The 21775-nt window shown below is 45.7% G+C and overlaps 1 protein-coding gene and 1 long non-coding RNA gene across 3 annotated transcripts in view; one reads left to right on the top strand and one right to left on the bottom strand.

The window, feature by feature from the left end:
• Window positions 1-21775, top strand: part of SCFD2 (sec1 family domain containing 2) — a 411701-nt gene that overhangs the window by 340639 nt on the left and 49287 nt on the right. The window lies entirely within an intron of this gene.
• Window positions 1839-4688, bottom strand: LOC123595993. Its single transcript, XR_006711468.1, has 2 exons — window positions 3686-4688; window positions 1839-2483 (listed from the first exon to the last, which is right to left on the bottom strand). It is a non-coding gene; the product is annotated as an uncharacterized LOC123595993 (long non-coding RNA).

The raw sequence follows: 21775 nt of genomic DNA on the forward strand, positions 1-21775 counted from the left end.
TTTAAAGGACATGATTAGATCCTGGACTTAATTTATGCGCTTCTTTGAGACTGAGGCAGCTGTGTAAGCCTCGGTTATTTTATTTACGTTTCTTCAGACTCTCCTTTTATGATTTTTACTAGACTGCTTGTTCCTGTTTTCTTTTTTCTTTCTTTTTTGCTGCTTTCTGAGCCTTAGATCTGTTTGCCCATATGTATTAGGTTGTCGTATATGAATCTGCCAATCCCTCCCCCCCCCCATTTTGCCTATAAAACAGCAGTTTCGTATGCTTCAACTGAATTTTTTCAAGTTTAGGCTATAACTGTAAGTTTCCATAGGAGTCAGACCATAGCCACCTGCACTGAGTACCTCCGCTGAGGTATAGCCTTAGTGTGACAGAAAGGTGCCTAACTGTCAAGATCAAAGAATGGGGGTACCCGGGTGGCTCGGCCAGTTAAGCATCGGGCTCTTGGTTTTGGCTCAGGTCATGATTTCATGGTTCACGGGTTCAAGCCTGGGTTGGTCTCTGTGCTGACAGCATGGGACCTGGTTGAGATTCTCTCTCTCCATCTCTCTCTCTCTCTGCCCCTCCCCTGTTCATTGCTGTCTGTCTCTCTCAAAACTAAATAAACTTTTAAAAAAAGATCCAAGAACAGACATGAGACCAGCTCACATTAGACGGTGGCCTACCATGCCAGGCACTGCTCATGTGTTCATGCTCGAAATCCTCCCGCCAGCTGGTGGCATAGGCATAGGTCCCCAGAACATCCCCATCTACGATTAGATTAGGAAGCAGAGTGGGGCGCCTGGGTGGCGCAGTCGGTTAAGCGTCCGACTTCAGCCAGGTCACGATCTCGCGGTCGGTGAGTTCGAGCCCCGCGTCAGGCTCTGGGCTGATGGCTCAGAGCCTGGAGCCTGTTTCCGATTCTGTGTCTCCCTCTCTCTCTGCCCCTCCCCCGTTCATGCTCTGTCTCTCTCTGTCCCAAAAATAAATAAAAAAACGTTGAAAAAAATAAAATTAAAAAAAAAATAAAAAAATAATAAAAAAATAGATTAGGAAGCAGAGGCACAGAGAGGTAAGGGAGCTTGCCCACAGTTACATAGCCAATAGGCGGCAGAACTGGGATTTGAACCCGGACAGCTTGGCTGGGAGTCATCAAACGACCACACTACAGAACGTTTGACTAGTCAGTAGTCGACAGTACTCATCTGTCTGTTGTTGACCGCTACTGTTATCATTCACTAAATCTTCCTGCCCAGGCTTTTCAGCTGTTAGATATCCTGATATTGTTGTTGGCTTGGATGAAGCTGTTTTTCTTTTATTTGTTTATTAGTGCTTATTTATTTATTTTTGAGAGAGCGAGAGCGTGTGCACCCACAGTGGAGGAGGGGCAGAGAGAGAAAAGGAGACACAGAATACGAGGCGCACAGAACCTGACGATGGCTTGAACTCACTAACCGTGAGACCCTGACTGGGCCACCCAGGTGCCCCTGAGGTGGTTTTTCTGAATAAACTCTGATACAAATCCATTAGGAATTACCTACTTCGGGTTTTTGTTTTTAGTTGGTATTTTACTGCCTGCGTCCCGCACCACCTTTCCTGTCTTCATGTGCGTGGTTCCTGAGACTTCACAGAGCCTTTCCATATTCCTCTCCTCATTCACCCCCACACGTCCCCGTCTCCCGGATGAGGACGTCCCCAGGTCACGCAGGTGACTTCTATCTGCAGACCAGCATTGGCCGTGATCCCGTGTGAGGCTCTCCCCAGAACTCACCTGGTAGTGTTGAAGACCTGTGAGCCCCCCCCTCCCCTCCCCCCACTCCACCGCTTAGGACTGTGTGAGGTGATCCACCCTCTCTGAGCTTCTATTTTTTTATTTTTAGAAAGATTGGAAGTATTTATTCCTGGAAGGACTGGCATCCAACACTGTCCGTGAACTTCTTTACATAGTAGACATACTAGAGGTTTCCTTCCTTCATTTCTGTGCCACTCGAGGCCGGCTGCCCTGATACTCAAGTCATGGTCATTGGCGTAAACTGACACCAGGACTGTAGGGTGTGAAACAAACCAACCTAGATGCACATTCTCTCCCACTCTGTTGTTGTAAACTATTCTAGTGAAATGACTGCTTTTAGAGATTTTCATTTGTCAGATGGGGACAATTATACTGATAACTCCCTCCAAGGTTCCTTTTGAGGTTTGAAGGAGATGGCGGGTCCTGGCGCTCTCCAAGCACTCAGATGAGGTAGCTGTTGTAGTTGTTCCTGTTACTTGTGCTCGTGGTACTTTTCCAACAGGCTTTTAGAGTCGACCTAACCCGCAGAGTACGTGCTGGTCCTGTGGGACCTTGTAGGGTGGTAAACACTTTTCTGTTATTCTATGGCTACTAAACAGAAACTTTTACTAGATTTCGAGATGTCAGTCGTCATTTTATCATTGGTTGCCTGCTCTTTGATGACTTTCCCAGGGACTAGTTAGGTCACACGAAGATTTCTGTTCTTATCTGGGGAAAAAAAGTGGGGGAGAACGTAAGTAACGTTTTAGGGAATGGAAGGATTTCCATTTTTCTAATGGACCTGTTTCCAGCATGTGTCCCCCTTATCACTAACAGATTGTAAAGCTGTAGACCTTCCTGCTCCACACTAAATCATGAGGTGCGTATCAGGAAAGAAAAATACCTTTAGCAATCTGTACAGCAGCTCCCTAATGCTTGGTTCACTTAGATGGTGCCCATATGTGGTTACTGCTTACTTCAGACGATATTTTAAAATTAGCTGTTGCACTAATAATGGAAATATTTTAAAGTCTACAGTTAGTATTTGGGAGGGGGAGGAGAAGATAAACTTCATTCCAGAGGAGGATTAACCTGGCCTTGTTTGCTTCTTTGCTTTGTTTCTCTCACAAGGTTGTTAGCCTTCAAAGGCACTAAGTCTGAAGCAAGGCGTTCCTTTGGAGTAGACCCCAGGGGGGCTGCGGACTGGAAAGCAGCTACCTTTAGATTGCCCCCCAGAGAGATCCCTGGCTGTGGTGTGTTACCGGCTGGGCCCCACATGGGAAGCCCTGGGGTAGGGGGTGGGGGGGTGGGGGTAGGGAGCAGCTTTTGGCCTTTACTCAGGGAGGCTGACAGGAAGAGGAGGTGTGGCCTCCCTGCCTTCCTGCTCTTTCCTGCGCCCAGTTAAGGCTTCTTTTTACCAACCTGGCTCCCGAACCCACGTCTAGGTACTCTCTGTACAGCTACCACACTACTGCCTGTCACCCCACCGTCTCTGCCAGGAGGTTGTTCTCGAAACACTGGCCACCTGGGCGCAGAGAGCCTTCTTTTCTGAACAGTGTCGGAATGCGTTTTTAAAAAACCCAACTCTAGGCGCCTGGGTGGCGCAGTCGGTTAAGCATCCGACTTCAGCCAGGTCACGATCTCGCGGTCCGTGAGTTCGAGCCCCGCGTCGGGCTTTGGGCTGATGGCTCAGAGCCTGGAGCCTGTTTCCGATTCTGTGTCTCCCTCTCTCTCTGCCCCTCCCCCATTCATGCTCTGTCTCTCTCTGTCCCAAAAATAAATAAAACGTTGAAAAAAAAAAATTAAAAAAAAAAAAAACCCAACTCCCCCTTCTCGTCCATCATCATTATCGCCGACCTTCAGGGTGTTCTGTTTTGCTGTAGGAACGAATGACCCCAGAGTTCAGAGAGGTAATTCAGTTAGGAACTCACTTCCTGCCCCCGTCACACGTTCAGTGTGGCTTGGTGACGTCACTCTTCCCCACGTCTCGTCAAAGACCCAGGCTGACGGAGGCTCAGACGTCTTGAAGCTACACCCCCGGAAGGAGGAGACCTCTGTGGACATGATGGTGAGGAAGGACCAGAGCTGAGCTGGAAGGCCACGCAAGCTCTAGGAGTCTCCCTTCGCACAGCATATTGGCAAAAAACAGCCATGTGGCCTCTCCTAACGTCAAGAGGGCCCCTCCCCCTCCTAGCTAAATTACCCAATCTTGATGGTAGAAAACAGGGGCTTGGAGTTTAAAAAAAAAAAAAAAGTATTGCTAGAATTCAGCAGAGTACCTGGCTGTCTGGCGGGTCAGGGAGAGAAGGAGGGAGAGAAGGCAGAAAGGAAGGGAATAAAGCCACCTCTTAGAATGAGTTAGTCATAAACTAGACTCATCTCCTCCGGGTTGATCTTTACCCGCATAGTGGGCGCCAATCTCAGGATAAACGTTTAGGGATATACCCAATGCAACCACACAACTTTTTCTCTAACTTTTGATTTGCACTGCGCCCCCATTCCCCTAGTGGCGGAAACTTACTGTCCAGCCATGCCATGCCTAAGTTCTGGGGGCCGAGGCTCTAAGAAGCTGGTACCTGTTCCACAGGTCCTCTCTGTCCCCGAAGGCATCCCCCAGCAACATCCTTCAGCCCCCCCCCCCCCCCCCCGCTGCATCCCCACCCACTGTCAGTCCACAAGGTTCTGGCAGGTGGCTGTTGGGAAGCTTTCTGTGCCCTTGAGCAAGGACCCAAAGACCTCTACGAGTCTGTTGGAAGCGTCATCTATAGCCATGCCACTCTGGGCCGTGTGCAGTGCTGGGCCGGGGAAAACTCTTGTGACCTCGCCTGGCACATGACGTAGCCATTTCTGCTCTGGGTCCTCTGCTTTCTTGGGCTCCACTCAGGAGGTGATGTTCTGTAAACCCACAAATGTGTCCAAGATTCTCTCACTCTTTCCCAGGGACCCTTCTGCAGCCTTGGGAGCTGGAAGCCTACCTCTGCCATTTTCCATCCCCTGGGTATCTTCAGGCCTAACTTCCAAAGCTCAACCCAGCTGACTAAGAGGAGACGGAGTGTAGGGTCAAAAGAAATGTGATTTTGTGCACGTGTATGACCCATTAATATTTAAAATATTCTCTTGCCATGCTAATGGCACTCTCAGGGGTAACTCACTTCTTTTGTCCCTGTATGTAATCTATCTAGGGCCATTTTCAGTCTTGTCCCATATCCTGTCCACTGGTGTCTGCCATCCCGTTGGGTGTACAGATGTATTTGTTGAGGCCCCCACTTCTGCCCAGAGCAGACTCACACTCAGCTTCACAGAGCACATTTGAGAGCCTGCTGCAGTTGCCAGACTACACCTGCCCAGTGTGAGACTCTCCCCAGAAGCTGGACTTCCCACTGCCCTCCTGGATTCTGCACCAAAGTTCAAAGACATCTTGCCCAACCTGACATTTTGGTGGCACAGACCTGGCATATTTAGGCCCTACACCAAAGGGTGAAAGCGTTGCACCTGCATTGTTTCCATGGACTATTTAGGTCTGGCTCTTATGGTTTGCCCACGTACCCCTGCATCTTCCAAGAAGCAGGAAATGTCGAGAAGTCAGGGTGGTCGCAACAGACTGCAGTTCCAACAGCGGAGCCGGGGGAGCCAGGAAAATATATTTCTCTGTGCCTCTCGGTAATCATTTAAGAAAAACTCCCATCTGCCTGGAACCCCGAGGGAAGACAGCCCATCACGAAAAGAGTCCGAGAACACCTGTTGGTTAAGTCAAAAATGAAAGTAATGGGTCTCAGACATCAAAAGGGAAAGTGACTGATTTTGGAAACAGCTGGAGATGAGGACAGTGTACCCAGAAAGAGCGGTCCTGGGCAGTTCCGGGGCTCCTTGGCTCTGAAACCTGAGCCAGAGTTTCATAATGTACATATTGGAAAAGATCCCACCCCAGTGTTAAAACATAAACATATAAATGTGAGTGTTAAATATAAATGTGTGTGCGCAGAGTGAACTAGTGTTCTGAGGGCCTTTTCATGTCCTATAAGAACTTAGGATGAGAAGGTGGGGCCCCAAAGAGGTCATGTGGCTTTGCCTCGGGTCCCATAGACAGCTGTTGGCTCAGCAACATCTAGCAAAGTCCAGCCTCCTGGCTGCTTGTCCTGTGTTTCTCCTCCAGAAGCCTTTGTGCTTGGAATTTTAACTCAGCCTAATGATGCAAGAGACTCTTTTTAAGCCGGATCTTAAATTACCTGTTTTTTAATAAATTGGTATTAAAAGTGCCTTGTAGAGGGAAGGAAATAGAAGGCAGGATGTGGGAGAAAGAGAGTGTACATTACAGCTCTGGAAATAGACACAGAGGAAGAGTCAACCTGCCCCTTGTTTGAAATCTAGCCTGTCCACCCCCATGAAGGTTACACACTGGCAGGAAAAAAGACTAGAGCCGCCATTTTCTCCTATTGGTTGCTTGCGCTGGTGGGGTCCTGATTCCTCCACGCAAGCAGGAGTTGGAAAGGCTGATGCTCTTTCTGGGCGAGAACCATTGATTGCAATGAAGAGACCTGGCACGTGACCCCCAGCAGTGGGGCATTAGTGCTGACTCCCCTTTGTGTGCCTCTGTCCAGTTTAAGCTGCAGTTTCACTGGCCCGTTGGCATCAGCGGGGGTCACGTCAAGGTCGCTGTAGTTATCTCTCTGCAGAAGAGGAAACCGATGCAGAGTCAAAGAACAAAGAACCTGTGCAGAGGTCCACAGTAAGTCCGGGTCCTCTGACTGAAAGCACCCCCTTCCTCCGTGGCACTGTGGCTGCCTCTGTCGTGGCTTCTGTGTTTTAGAGAGGATGGGCCACGTGAGAGTCCTAGGGAGGCAGGAGCCCGAGCCATGAGGGGAAGAGAGCGCATGTCCGGAGCACCTGCTGTATTCGGGGCACTGACTTCCTCTGATCTCTCCGTTGTGTGTATGGCATTGCACAGCCTCTGATGTGGCTTCCCTGATGGACCTGGCTGGTACCAGACTTTTAAGTCCCTGTCTTCTCCTTTCTCTGATTACGCAGCAAGTCACACATATATGCTTGTTCTTCCCGCGATTTTCTTCTGTGATTTGCCTTCTGTGATTTGTTCGGAGCCTTTGCCTATTTTTCGACATGCTTGTTTGCCTTTTTCCCATCGATTTTCTTATTGCTTTCTTCATTTGTCCATGTAATCCTTTCCTGGTTTTATATGTTACAAATATCCTCCACTAGCTTCAGGCTTGTCTCTTCACCTTGCTTGTGGGAGCTTTCAGTTTTTCTAAAGATGTGAAAATTGTGGTTTTTCATATTTAGGCCTTTGAATACCCTGGGATTTGGTTTTTTTGCATACAATTTATGCTAGGGATCAAAGTTTATATTGATTACATCCAAACACCACCGTGAGTAGTTCATTCCTTCTCCACTAGATTTCAGCATCATCTTTTTGGGGCATGTGGCACTGTTTTCGGTACCCACGTGGCACTGTTAGTGACACTCTGTTTTATTTCATTCTTCTGTCCATCCCTGCACCAGGGCCACACTGTCTAAGTTACTTGCATGTATAAGGAGCCTTGTTAGTCTCCCAGTTTGTCTTGGTTCTCTTAACCCTTTGCTCTCCCGTAGAAGTTTTAGAATCAGATTGTTAAATTTCACATACGCGGGGCGCCTGGGTGGCTCGGTCGGTTGAGCGTCCGACTTCGGCTCAGGTCATGATCTCACGGTCTGTGAGTTTGAGCCCCACGTCAGGCTCTGTGCTGACAGCTCAGAGCCTGGAGCCTGCTTCAGATTCTGTGTCTCGCTCTCTCTCTGCCCCTCCCCTGTTCATGCTCTGTCTCTCTCTGTCTCAAAAATAAATAAATTTAAAAAATAAATTAAAAAAAAATTTCACATACGCAGACGCCCTCACTTTTGTGATTTTCACTGAAGGTGCGCTGAGTTAACAGATTGATTTGGAGAGAAGTGCTAGTTTTGCGGTCTTAATCCCTAATGGAACTCAAGTCTGATCTGCCACAGGTACATGAAGACCAGAGCTCGCTCTGAATAATACGATGGCACCCGGCGTCTCTCTGGCAGTTTCCCTGTGAATGGAGAGTCCTTTCCAAATGGCCACCCTTGACTGAACTTTGGGTGCATTACAACAGATATTTTTTTTTTTTTTCCATGGTGAGCCAAGGCGGGAAATGATTATTCTAGTGCAATTTGCCAAGATATTTTTTTCTAGCTGAGTGATCAAATATATGTAACTAGGGAAAAGAGAGCATGTGAGAACAGTACCAGGGTCCATCTGATAACGGGCCTCCCGTCACAGCCTGCCTGAGAGCATCCATATACACCAGGGCACGGTGAGTAGTCCTCACAGGCTGGAAACTCTGCCAGCAAGACAGAGATGCAGAAGAGAATACTGAGAAACAAGAAAGTGTCTTCAAGCCTGCTGAGTTTCCCATGTCCCAGCCAATTGCTTTCCAAAGATTATTACTCTTTCCTGTCTGATGAGTACTTCCTGTCCCTTCCAGCTCTCCTACCATAAATACCTAAGCTACAAAGAAAAACAATCTCTGAATTCTGAAGAACAGGAACGCTAATCCTCTCTTCTGGAAGTCTCTCGTACTGTTACATGGGGCTTTTTAAAGGATGACAGCCTATTCCTTTTGATCTTAAGATTTTTCAAGAAAATGAAATAAGTAGCCTTATTACGTTAAACTACAAAAACACATATAATATTTCTAAGGGTGGGGATGAAAACTGATTGCTCATGACTTCCGTCACGGTCACTGTCACAGTAAATCATTTGTAGTTCCAGTTATCATGAGAATCGTAATACTCCCTTCTCTTTGTTCAAAAAAGAGTAATGAGTTTGAGGTTTGGACACCAAATATGTTTTTTAGAAGCAAGGGAGACAGATACTCCCAACCTTTCTGGAGTTGGAATACTAGAGCCTTTGTTAATTTGAAACACAGTGTTTCCAATTCTTCTGAAAATACACAATGGAATATATTTATTTTTTAAAAGGAAAAAATTTTTAATATTTTGCTATGAGATTGTGAGGGCATTTGGGGAATCTTTCTGAGATAAACCTGTGGTATCCATGAGTGATCATGATGGCTTTGAAAGATGCATTTTATACCAAGAAGGAGAATGGACCCAGCTGACCATCAGAACCTACTATGGCTAAAAGTGCAGATCCCCAGGTCCTACCCCAGGAGACAGGCCATTTGTGACAATTGTCTATGCTTTTAAAGTGAGTCTCTTGGGGCGCCTGGGTGGCGCAGTCGGTTAAGCGTCCGACTTCAGCCAGGTCACGATCTCGCGGTCCGTGAGTTCGAGCCCCGCGTCAGGCTCTGGGCTGATGGCTCAGAGCCTGGAGCCTGTTTCCGATTCTGTGTCTCCCTCTCTCTCTGCCCCTCCCCCGTTCATGCTCCGTCTCTCTCTGTCCCAAAAATAAATAAACGTTGAAAAAAAAAATTAAAAAAAAAAAAAAAGTGAGTCTCTTATTCTCTCAACTTCTTACAAGTAAAGGATTCCACTATTCCAAATTCAGTTTTGCCTGAGTTCCAAATGTATATGTTGAGGGGGAAAGAGAATTTAAGGAAAGAAAATCTTTTTTTTTTAATTTTTTTAATGTTTATTTTTGAGAGAGAGAGACAGACAGACAGAGTGTGAGTGGAGGAGGGGCAGAGAGAGAGGGAGACACAGAATCTGAAGCAGGATCCAGGATCTGAGCTGTCAGTACAGAGCCCAATGTGGGGCTTGAACTCATGAACTGTAAGATCATGACCTGAACCAAAGTCAGACGCTCAACGAACTGAGCCACCCAGGCGCCCCTAAGAAAGAAAATCTTAAGTGGGGGCTCAGGCTATAGAAATAAGAAGACGATCAGATTTTTCTGAGTTAGGCTTTTAGTTCTGTAAAGAAAGATAAGTTAAATGTATAATTAAATAAAAGTCAACCTCCAAATTCCAAAATCCACATGCTTTTATTTTCTCCTTTATTAGATCTGGAAGATGATTTACAAGGATGAAGCATTTGCTTTTAAAATCCAGTTAGTTTAAGAATAAGAGAAGAATAGGATAAAAAATACTGGATACATAAATTCCAAACTCATTCTTCCTTCTTGAAAAGGGAAAAAAGAATATTATAATTCTCATGAGTCTTTCTATAAGTGAAAGGTTGGGGGAAAAAAAGAGAGAGCGAGAGAATGAAGTTTAAAGCCACAAAGGAATCACTCCATTTGAAATTTGTATAGTTTTACATTTCTTGGAAAATATGCCCAGGAATATGTGATTACTGAAGCCTGTGAGAACGCCATGTTCTATTAGGAGCTCTGACTTTTGTTGATAAGGAATTCTGTCCCCTTGGTTTTGTTTATTAGTGGTGGTGTTTTTGGATTTGAGATTTTTGCCCTTGACTTTAGCAGAAACACAACTCATTTTCTCATGCATTAATACTAAGATGAAAAAAGAAACATTTATGAAAAGCTCTGCATTACATCCTCATATTTATTTCCATGACAAGAATCCAGGATAATTTTGCTTAAGTTCCAAATGTATGTGGGACGGGGGGAGGATTTAAGGAAAGAAAATCTTTTAAAAAAAAATTGTTTTAACATTTATTTATTTTCAAGAGACAGAGACAGAGTGCGAGTGGGGAAGGGGCAGAGAGAGAGGGAGACACAGAATCCGAAGCAGTCTCTAGGCCCTGAGCTGTAACACAGAGCCCGACACGGGGCTTGAACCCACCAACAGTGAGATCATGACCTGAGCTGAAGTCAGATGCTTAACCAACTGAGCCACCCAGATGCCCCATAAAGAAAATCTTAAATGGGGGCTCAGGCTATAGAAATAAGGTGGCAACCAGATTTTTCTGGGCTAGACTTTTAGTTCTGTAAAGACAGATAAGTCAAATGTATAATTAAATAAAATTCATAACACTGTAATATATGAATACAGTCTCATTGAACAAAAGTTAAACAATACAGATAAAAGTAGAAGTTCCTCTTGATGACGTTTTATCTAATTCCATTCGTCTTTCCATGAGCGGCCCTTGTCATCAGTTTGGATACAATCTTCCACACCCATTTCTAAGTATTCACATATAAATATGTGTGCAGGGGCGCCTGGGTGGCGCAGTCGGTTAAGCGTCCGACTTCAGCCAGGTCACGATCTCGCGGCCCGTGAGTTCGAGCCCCACATCGGGCTCTGGGCTGATGGCTCAGAGCCTGGAGCCTGTTTCCAATTCTGTGCCTCCCTCTCTCTCTGCCCCTCCCCCGTTCATGCTCTGTCTCTCTCTGTCCCAAAAATGAATAAACGTTGAAAAAATAAATAAATAAATAAATAAAATAAAATAAAATAAAATAAATAAATAAATAAATAAATATGTGTGCAAACATATACCAAGAAGTATATAGGCTTTTTAAGCATATGATATTATAGCTTACATATTGTTCTGCAACTTTCTTTTTCCACTTAATATGTCTTAGAGTTCTTTCCAGGTCACCACATATAGATCTGCCTTACTATATGCATTTTTTACACCTTTTTTAAAAAATATTTTTTTATTCTTGAGAGAGAAAAACAGAGCATGAGGTGGGAGGGGGCAGAGTGAGAGAGAGAGACACAGAATCCGAAGCAGGCTCCAGGCTCTGAGCTGTCAGCACAGAGCCCGACACGGGGCTTGAACTCATGAGCCGTGAGATCATGACCTGAGCCAAAGTCGGACGCTTAACCGCCTGAGCCACCCTGGCACACCAGCCTCACTATATTTTTAATGGCTGCGTAATATTCCGTGCTATTAATCTAATCATATTTCACACATTAAATAATCGTCTCAAAGGTCGGATCACCTTTGGGTCGTGCAAGACAGTGACTAACCGTGGGAAGGGACATGGGCAGGAGGACAGTTGACCTGGAAGTTACCTCGCCTCACATCCCCAGAGGGATGTGTCTGATCAAGCCGACAGAACCCAGCTAACCAACGAAACTGTGTCTTGAAGGAGCTGAAATAGCCCTTTGATAATGATTAAGACCCATGAGAAGTAAGGCCGACAAATTGTCACTGAGAGCAAAGTTCAGATGAGAAATGTGTCATTAGAACAACAGATACGGGCAATTAGACTTTCTTTTACAGAAGAGTCATAGCATCTATTTCTTTGTGTTGCACGGTTCTCTGAAAGGGACTCTGAAAGACAGGAAAAATACAGGTCGGTGTTATTCTTTTTGCTTTATGGTCTCTTCCTTCAGAGTTTAAACCTATTCGTCAAGGCTCTACTCTTAAATTCTAGATATATGTGGCACGAGAGGAAGCTGAACATTTTCAAGACACGGTTTTTATAAAACAGTATCATTTTCAATGTCCTCCCCCCCACCCCTGCCCCCTGCCCCGACCCCCCTACCCCCGGCTATCCTCCTGGGTGTTGAATTCTATAACATTGTTGCAGCCTAGAGATCTTTTAAAAATGAGACAAATAGTAATACGTCATTGGTGTGAATAAAGAAGTAAAAAGAATTCTCAGTCTTGGTCTCAACTGACAAAAGAAGTACTGAGAGGTCTTACGCTTAATTAATGCAGACACAACCAGGGAGACAGAATGTGTTTAAAATGGCAAGTGCTATCGCTCAATCACGTGCTTTCGGAATATTTTTAGTGCGCATCGTCCTTATCCGTTTCTAAGGTTTATCTGCTGAATAATTGTCCGCACCACTGACATTTTGACATCCTGGAGCTTTTACGTTTAAGCAATCCTTTCGTCGTATTGTTTGGTAAATAAAATGTTCTGAATAGGCTAAAAATAAAGGTGCGCCATGGACCTGAATTCACCCCTCCCTGTGGTTCTATTTTAGGCACCCCGAAGGGTTGGAAAGATCAGGGGAGATGAGGTGGACCACCAGAGCCATTGCACTGTGAGCTCAGGGACTTCTTCATCCCAGCCCTGTTACACCAGGTTTGGGCTGGTGAATAAACCCAATGCCTGCGTTCAACAGGGCTTTTTTTTTTTTTTTTTTTAACAAAACTGTGAGTGACTAACTTGGTTTCTGTCGTATCAGATGTTTAGAATTCAGCACACCGTCAGGCATACTCTAGATCACTGCCAGGGAAGCTGGGGCGGCAGGCCGCCTTCTCGTGTTAGGAGCAGCATCTTTAATCACTGAGCTACTCTTCGTTTGCTTTTCATTATTCTTTACTATTTTAGAAGATTTTCTTTAGCAGCAGCAGGGTAATCTCAAATTCAAATAATGCCAAATTCCCTTCTGCTTCACGCTTTTATTTTTCGGCTTTCCCCTTCCTTGGTAGATTTACGTGAGCCGTATCCTTGGCTACATGTACGCTGTGTTATGTAGGCACATCTTATTCTGATGAGGAACGCTCTCGTATGAAAATGCTCGGGAGAGCTAAAATATCTCCAAGGCCAAACCACTGCCTCACTTATTTTGAGTAGTATTCAGGAGAGGGAGATGCTTCATCCCTGGACTGCAGCCCTCTCCCTTCTCTACCACTCACCCTGACGCTCACTGAGTACCGCTGGAAGGCAGTAATAGCGATAGCTGCCTTTCGTCGAACATCAGGCACTCTTTCAAAACCTTCCATGTATTCACTCATTTATTCCCCTCAACAACCCTCTGAAGGAGGCCCTGGGATCACTCGTGTTTGATTGATGAAGCCCCTAGAAGTTAGGTGCATTGTCCAGGCCCACGCTTGCTAGTGCTTGATGGAACCAGGAATCACACTGGTCTCCCTCTTTCCGGAGCCCATGCTCCCAACGGCCACATGAGCCCTCCCCTCCTAATGCGGCTCACCCAGCCAAGATGCTCGTATCTCTCCACATCAGCTCCCAGCAACTCTCGGATAGCATTAGCTCTAGATTCAGAGCTCCCAGCTTCCTTCAAAGTAGAATACGCTTTCTCACTTCTCCATCAGGCCTCACGTCCCGCCTGCCGCTTAGGGAGTTAGTTCAGAAGCCAGTCTTTTTGCCAATCTTCTGCAGTGTCTGCTCTCCACTTTCCTTTTTCTCTGGCTACCAACTTTCTACTATCTAGAATCAGTATTTTATTTATATATATTTATTTATTTGTTATTTATTTATTGAGCCAATATTTTAACCCTTCACCTCCACCTCCTGTGCACTCTAGTCCTTACACACAGGGACACTAGAAAATATTTCCTGTCACATCCTATTTTCATCAAACTCTCCCCCCTGCCGAATTACCAGCAGTGGCCTCTCTTTAATCTACAATGTTAACATGGCCTCCTACCATTCACCGTCCAGTGGGTAACTTGTTCTCATGACCTAACTTTCTGAATTGCCCTCACCCCTACTAGAGCAGGTCTTCTGTTTAAGCCAGGCAGCACGTCTCACATGGAGCCATTTATTCTGCAAGCATTTGGCATGTGCCTCCTGTGTGCCAGATAAGCAAACCAATGTGAGTGCCTGACTTCTAGAAGCTCCATGTCCGATGATGGGAACAGTTGGGTTCAACACAATGGGATGATGTTCTGATGTGCTGTTTCTGGGAGCTTTGATCTACCGTAGAATAGCATGTAAGCGAGTGGGAAAGAGGCCCTGAGAAGTGAAACATTTCGTTTTCCAGCCTCTCCTATACAGAAAACCCACCAAAAGAAGCCGGGAGAGATGTCAGAAAAGCAACCCACCCCATCTGCCATACACTGCTTTGTTGTACTCATAGCATTTATTACATCCAAACATTTGTTGTGGGTCTATTTGTTTATAGTCTATCTCCTTAATTGGAACGTAAGAAGACTTAACTAGAACGTAAGCATACTCCAGGAAGCAGGAGTGTTGTGCTTGTTCATAAATGCATCTCCTGGAAACTGCACCTAGTTCATAGTAAGTTCTCTGTAAATATGTGTTTAATTTGATCAGCTGGAAGTAGCTTTCTGGGACTGTGCTAAGAAGGGGTGTGAGGCTACCTCTCGCTTCTGCAGGGAAAAAGAAAAGAAAAAAAAAAGCCAGGATTTAGAAGTGCCGTTCATGGGCTTGGAGAGAGGGTCTCAGCACCCAGGTTATACAACTGCAGTCTGGGGCCTGGGGGGAATTAAGGGAGACTGCATGGGAAAGGTGATGTTGGAGCCAGCACATCAAAGAGAAACCTAGTTAACCAGGCACAGGATCCTGAAGGATGTTTCTAACAGAGGGAAGAGCATGCCTGAAGCTCTATAGAACGTGCTCATCCCCCCGCCCCTTCCCATAGAGCGACATGTCTCTTTCCACCGTTTGAAACCCCCTTTCCTCCCCAATTTTCCATCAGTTTGTTTTCTCCTCCTTAGTCTTTGGTCCTACAACAAGAAGCCTCTTGCCTGTGGCCTCAGGACAGACTGCCGCCCGCCCTCAGAGATCATAAGGCTTAGGGACACTAAGGTGGCCTTCTGAAATTTAAACATGAAACAGAGCTTCATGTTTCTTCTTTCAGCTACATGCCTCCTTCTAACTGCAGTTAGAATCTCCACATTGTAAGAGCCCTTCCAGATTATCTTTAGTCTCCTATTTGATGCGCTAAACCTTCTATAGCTGGATTTTTAAATTGCCCAAAGTCAGAGACTATACCATGAACTTCCACAATAGGATTTGTTTCTCTCCCTAAATCCCATGGGCCTGGACTGTGGCCTAGCAGTCTCTACCCTGACACATCCACCCGGGAGAGCCATTTATTTCCAAATTTCCAAATGGGAGAGATCTCCTTCTGAAGCTCAGAGTTCAGCCCTGCGTTGCTGAGATAGTCAGAAGGAGCCTGAGCGAATCTGAGGTCCGTGACTCATTGTCGAGTGCTGTTGTTCCTCAGTGGCCTCTCAGTTTCCTTAAAGGCCTCTTTGCCTCCACTGCTTCTGTTCATTCTCTGTGAGGTGACCAGTCAACACTGAGTGACTATTGCCTGCCAGGCACTGTACATGGCTGATGAGTATGACCAAGTGTCGCAGAGGAGCAGGGAAGACCAGAGAGCCACTTGCCCTCGGTCGTCCTGAATTGGGCTGCCAGCCACCCCCGGGAATGTGTGTCGCCTGCTTGGGTTTGCATTCCTGAGCCAGCTGGATGGGGGGGCTATGGTTATCAGAAAGGCAGAGCTGCCTCTCTCGGCTCTCAAGGCTGCCTTTGATGTCATCAGCCAGTGGCTATGTGCCGCCATAATTGCGCATGCCGGGAAGAGGCCTATGGCATATTCATGCCAATTGTGTGCAAAGCTGAGCAAGACTAGAATTATGCGGATGATACTTCTTTGTATGGCCGTTATCTCTCATTTGCTTTCCCTTCTCTGCTGCCCGCCCAAATATGCAAAACAAAAGTAACACTTACTTCTCAGTGTTGCCAAGATGATTATTGTGATAACATGCAAATATCAAATCTACAGTAATGATCTGTGTTTGATTTCATTTCCCTTCTAATCGGCTAGGTAGCTTTTTTTATTCATTTTCCTTTTTCACTCAAAATTTGGAGGCTTGGCATTTGAATCAGTTAGGTTGAGCTAAAAATATCTCAAATATCTCAAAATATATCTCAAATATATAACCCCAAATATCTCCGTGGCTCAAAATAACAATGGTTAGTTTCTTCTTTGGGCTTTATGTCCACATCAGGTTCATGGGGGCTCTGCCAGACAGCCAAAGACCTCCTCTTGACACAGTCTTCCTTGATCACCAAAGAAGGGGCAGTGGTAAATTACATACTGGCTTTATAGGTTTTTTTTGTTTGTTTGTTTTTATGTTTATTTGAGAGAGAGGTGGGGGCAGGGAAGAAAGAGAGGAAGACAAAGTATCCAAAGCAGGCTCTGCACTAACGGTGCAGAGCCTGATGTGGGGCTCAAACCCACGCACCATAAGATCATGACCTGAGCCGAAGTCGGATGCTTAACCGACTGAGCCATCCGGGTGCCCCCATGCTGGCTTTTAAAGGCTTCTGCTCAGAAGCAGCACGTTTTCTGCCACTCATATTCTAGGGCCCAAAGTGAATCCTATGGCCCCATCTCACCTAGGAAAGCATGTAATCCTACCACACGCCAGACAGAGGAGAACTGGTTGGTATATTGTTGAACACCAGAGACTACCCCAAAAAAATCTAAGGTGAGTTGACTTTAAATTACAATGACCTTGACGTAGATTGAGAGTGAGGACTTCAGAGCAAATGAATAAGTAAGCAAATGAATCAGTAAGATTGTAATGGCGACTGTAAGGCCTTCTTGAGAGAACAAATCACTTGAACGATATTAAGTGTTCATTATTAGTACAGGCACTGAGTTGCAATCCAGTCTTAAATATTCATCACAACAGGCAGCGAGCAAGCTGCTTGTTAGTAGATTACCAATCAGCCCTAGTGTCAATATGCACTTGGAAGTAATAAAAGCACATTTCTTTCTAAATAAACTGGAATCTAAGCTTGTCATAATTTAAAATGACCTTTCTCCTGGCTACTTGCTTAACTTTGGATTATTTTACTATGTTTATACTGCATTTATCATCACTCAGTTGTTTATTGATTGCTTGCTCTGGTAAAAATGCAACATCTAGGCTCTGGATCTGGACTGCCCGGGTGCAAATTATGATTCTGCCATTGTCTATATGGCCTTGGGCAAGTTACTCAACTCTCTGTGCCTCTTCTCTCACCTGTGAAATGGGGATGATGCTAACACATACCTCATAGGATGGTTCTGAGGATTAAATCAATTACTACATAGAGTACTTAGAATAGTACTTGGCATACACTAAGTAAGTGCTTGATAAATATTAAATATCATCATCGTTTTTAGGCACAGTGGAGAAATGCAAAGGAAGTTTGATGCAGGCAGAAATTTTTATATTTTGTTTGCTATTGTATCCCATGTTTAGAACAACCACGTATCAGGCACTCAGTAAATATTTACTGAGTGAATCAGTGAATGGGCTCTACCCTCATGGAATTTAAACACCAGACTAATCCTTGATTCCTTTCTTGGATAATAAGAGAACTCCCTTCTCTTTAAACTATCTTGACCAACCTTGAACTTTCAGTTAGAACCAGGCCCTGACCTTGCCGACTGAGGGTTTGAATTTCCCCTTCACTTGCTAACTCACTCAAACAAATTTTGGCCACGAAGCCACTCTCGAGTTTTGCTGACTTCTCTTCATACCCTCAATTGATGATGCTGGCGTTACAATATCGAACCTCTCACAGCAGAGGCTGGTGACAATGAAGTCACGCTAATGACGATCTGGATGGTTATGATGTTATTTAATGTAGCTTTTTGCCCTGCTGAGTTTCCTGTGTTCTTACTGTCAGGAAGGGATGGGGAGACACTGAAAATGTTTGGGCATGTGAACTTCAAAGCTTATGTGCTCTCTCCCCCCAACCAGCCCCCCTTCCAGACGACCTCTGCTCTCCCAGACCCACACATTTCACCCAAATCCACTCATCAGCGCGCGCGTGTGTGTGCGCACGCACACACACACACACACACACACACACACCCTCCTTTCCAATCTTCATCTGTGTGTGTGCTCTCTCCTCTTCCCCCTTGCGCTGTGGACTCTGTAGAAGGCCACACATGATCTGGCTCTGCCTGCCAGACCTTTCTCTGACTTCCTCCACCTCCCTTTTCCTCTTACTACTCCACTCCAGCCACTCAGCTTTCTGGTTCTCTGAAGTGTCCCAAGCACCTTTCTGCCTTCTGCACTTGCCGCTTCTCTGCTTAGAAAGCTCTTTCCCAGGTACCTGCCCACTCACTTCAGAAAGGTTTCTGCTAAAATGCGACCTCTTCCAAGAAGCCGTTCTTGACCATGTCCAGAATAGCTCCTGGCTCCATTTTCCTTCTGAGCACTTATCTCTAATGACACATTATGCTTTGTTACTTATATATTGTCTGTCTCCCCCATTGAAATGTAGGCTCTATGAGAACAGACACTGAATCTTGAGTCCCTAGTTAGCACTCAGTAGGTGTTTATTGACTGGAAAGAAGGAGGAGAGGAAAGGGAGGAGGAGGAAGGGAGGGGAGGAGGGAGAAAGAACAAACAAGGAAATGAATGTGTATGTATTTATAAATGTTGATAAAGTGCTTTAAGAGAGACTAAAAGTAAACCTGATATAGATGGGGAGATCAGAAAAGCCTTCTTTGAGGAGATGCTACTTACTTACTTATTTTTAATGTTTATCTAATTTTGAGAGAGAGAACATGCAGGAGTGGGGGAGGGGCAGGGAGCGAGGGGGGCAGAGGATCCGAATCAGGCTCTGCACTGACAACAGCAAGCCTGACGTGGGGCTCGGACTCACAAATCATGAGATGGTGACCTGAGCCAGAGTCAGACACTTAACCGACTGAGCCACCCAGGTGGCCCAAGGAAATGCTGTTTAAAACAGAGACCTAATGTGTGGTGAAGACCAGAGCAGGTGGAGGCGAAAGAATGTGCAAGGTCCCCAAGCTTGAGGTCTGCTGGGGCACGAGAAGGGCAAGTGGGCGGGGGAGACATGGGCCTGGTCACAGTGCTATAACACAGCGACAGCCCTAATGGGGCTCATCTGGAACAAAGCAGGTTTGCACAAAGGTGCATTTCGAGGGTCGGGGGGGGTCATGAAGGAGACGGGAAAGCAGAACCATTCTGTAAGGCACCTGCCTCCATGGACTTCGGAAACCGCGAGGCTCTTTCCCAGCTCCTTTGTGGGTTGCTCGCCAAACAAGCCACCACAGCTTCTGTTCCGTCATCTGAACGGTGAGCATGATGACACCTACTCCTGTTGTCGTCAGCGCGGTCCCTGGCACCTGGGAGCCACCTCATCACCGTTGGCGCACTCTAGATTTCCCACACGCAGCGCTCACAGGGGAGAGGACCCTGCCACTGAGTAGCACAGGGACGTCTTATGGAAGGACGCGTGCTCCTGACCCGCGTGAGAAGAACGTCCTGGGGCCGGGTATCCGAGGGGCGCACTGGCGGTCTGCAAGAGGAATTCAGGCAGATGCAGAGGAACATTTTCGTTTTCACAGTTATGGGTTTTCTGATGCATGTTAAAATAAGTATTAGCACATCAGGTCAGCTGCCAGAGAACTAATAAAGAAGTTGGTTTGAAGTTAGCTCACAGGAAAAGGCCGTGGATACTGGAACACGCAGCAGAAGTGAAGGTGACGAAGGGTCGGCTGACGTTCGAGAAGCACAGACTCAGCAGACCCAGGGTCTGTGAGCTGAAGGAGGCAGAGGAGCGGAGTGGCCTTGAACCACTTTCAAAGTCAGACTCTGCAGAAGAACCGCTAGGATGTGGGCTGGAGGGGCCTGACGTGGGAAGCCAGGCAGTGGCACTCCCACGGCTTGTGGAGAAAACTGAGTGGGACTTGGCAGGACCCAGAAGGGCAAGCAGACCTGACGGTGCCCAGGGGGAAGAAAAGAGCGATCTTAGGGTCTTTTTCTAAGACGTCCATCGACAGAAAGGTTGTCTAAATCAGGGCTATGGCTGAGCTTGTAAATAACAAGGAAGAATGTGCCTGAGCCCACATTTAATGGCAGAGTCAGTCTTGTCTGTCAGGTTTTCTTCCCCACTAGAAATACACACTCTGCTGCTGACCTTGTCAGAGATAGGGAAACCCTGAAGACTGTGTTGAAGGTTGAAAAGTAAGATTGAGTGTGTGATTTCTGCCATGAATCAGCGGCAAGGGGACGAGGTTAGGCGGGTGGGACTGTGGCACTCAGGCATGTGCATTTGGAGAAGGTCAATTCAAGGAGCCAAGAATAAATGACACCGCTGCCCAGGGGCCAGCCTTCTTCCTCGCCAGCCAAAGGGAGAGGCATTTGGGGCAGCCAAGGAAAAGAAAAGGATGTGTGCTGCTTTTCCGAATGGGAATACCTTTATCGTTTTGCTAATGTGAAGCTTAAAGTACGTGCTTATTTGAAAAATCAAAATGACACAGAAGTACATAAAGTGAAAAGTTGAAGTCTCTCATAATTCTATAGATAACAACTCCTAACATCCAACAGCTGTTTATAGAGCACCTACCACATGGCAGGCACAAACATGATTTTAGGAGCTTCAAATATATCCATAATTACAACAAAGATCTTTGTCCTTATTGGGCTTATAGTCTAGAGCTGTGCTGTCCAATACAGTAGCCACTCGCCACAGGTAGCAATTAAATTAATTAAAAGGAAGTACAAATTAAAAATTAAAGTTCTCCAGCCAGACCAGCCACATGTACATAGCCAGGTATACATAGATTTGTGTGCATACATATGTGTATATATACATGTGCATATACACATACACTTGTGTTTGTATGCACGTGTGTGTGTATACTTTGTGCAATTATGTGTGCATGTGTATAGATATACCTGTATGTGTGTATGCATGTGTGTATATATATGTATACCTATGCATATATGTATCCATGTTTATATACATACTTGTGTGTGGATGTATGTATGTGTGTGGGGTATATGTATGCATGTATGGATATATGTAAGTGTGTGTGTGCATATATATTATATATATACTCATGGAGCACCTGGGTGGCTCAGTCCATTAAGCGTCTGACTTCAGTTCAGGTCATGATCTCACAGTTTGTGAGTTCAAGCCCCACGTTGGGCTCTGTGCTGACAGTGCAGAGCCTGCCTGGGATTCTCTCTCTCCCTCTCTCTGCCCTTCTCCCACTTGCACTCCCCCCCTCCCCTCTGTCTCTCTCTCTCAAAATAAATAAACTTTTAGAAATGTATGTATAGGTGTACCTGGGTGGCTCAGTCGGTTAATCGTCCGACTTCGGCTCAGGTCATGATCTCACAGTCCGTGAGTTTGAGCCCCACATCGGACTCTGTGCTGACAGCTCGGAGCCTGGAGCCTGCTTTGGATTCTGTGTCTGCCCTTCTCTCTGCCCATCCCTCACTAGTACTCTGAGAGAGACTAGTACTAGTCTGTCTGTCTGTCTCTCTCTCTCTCTCAAAAATAAATAAAAACATTAAAAAAAGTTTTTAAAATAAGAATATATGTATATTCTTGTGTGTATTTATATGCATGCACGTGTATATATATTTGTGTATATACGTGTGTGCCTATGTGTATGTATATGGACATATCTAGCATATGATAGTAT

The sequence above is a fragment of the Leopardus geoffroyi genome, chromosome B1 (genome assembly GCF_018350155.1).
Source record: "Leopardus geoffroyi isolate Oge1 chromosome B1, O.geoffroyi_Oge1_pat1.0, whole genome shotgun sequence".
In the NCBI taxonomy this organism is placed as follows: Eukaryota; Metazoa; Chordata; class Mammalia; order Carnivora; family Felidae; genus Leopardus; species Leopardus geoffroyi.